Source organism: Oncorhynchus masou, chromosome 6 (assembly GCF_036934945.1).
Source record: "Oncorhynchus masou masou isolate Uvic2021 chromosome 6, UVic_Omas_1.1, whole genome shotgun sequence".
Classification (NCBI taxonomy): domain Eukaryota; kingdom Metazoa; phylum Chordata; class Actinopteri; order Salmoniformes; family Salmonidae; genus Oncorhynchus; species Oncorhynchus masou.
The window spans coordinates 77,695,922-77,696,750 of NC_088217.1; the positions used below are offsets into that span (position 1 = coordinate 77,695,922).

General features: G+C 42.6%; 1 pseudogene; it reads left to right on the top strand.

The window, feature by feature from the left end:
* Window positions 1-512: 512 nt before the first annotated feature.
* Window positions 513-829, top strand: part of LOC135542706 (TRAF2 and NCK-interacting protein kinase-like) — a 58,535-nt pseudogene continuing 58,218 nt past the window's right edge.

Below are 829 nucleotides of genomic sequence, written 5' to 3' on the forward strand. Positions count from 1 at the left end.
ATGGGATAAAGGACAAATAAAACCAAACAAAAATAACTAAATGGGCCGCATTGAATGAAACTTTTCTATTCTGAACGTCTGATTAGTTCCTGTACACAGCACTATGTTCATAATACAAACATAGCGTATTTATAATAATAATACCTTCTAAAACGTTTCAATATGAAAGAGTTGTGACCAAGTGTATGACGTCTACAGGGATGTTATATACGTACAACAAAGTCGATTAGCCCTTTTTGAACTCAAGTAGTTTGATACATTGCCATGTTTTTATTTAGAAATCCCTTTTACAAAAAGTCCCACTTTACACAACATCATTACTAAACTTTAGACAAACCAGTTACCACACCCCGGTGTCAGGGATGGCTTACTCTGGAACTCCTTTGGTCTCTACCGAGTTCAAATAATTCAATTGGGCAATCCTCTGGAGTGGGCGTGGTTTACAGATTTGCCCCGCCCGCGGTGTCTTTGATTGACATTGCTCAAGAGCATCTGCTGCCAGCAAACCGTGAGTTCTCGCTCTGTCTGTTGAAGAGACATGGATTTGGTGCTGCTGCTGATCATGTTCACGTCCCGTTATAGTCACACACCAGCATCTCTGCTCTAGCAGGCTTTTTTAACGTCGGTCACCTCTAAACCTACTGACAAACGGGGATATATTATATGCTCTCTTTTTTATTTTCTCTCTCTTTCGGTCTCAGTCGCAATCTCTCGATCGCTTATCGGTGAGAAAGAGGTAGGCAGGCTTGTTTCCCCGTGGAAGAGGGCAGCCTATAGCGGGGGCCAAGGGCATTTACTCCGTGGTCTCGTTGTCTGGATGGTTTCTGAT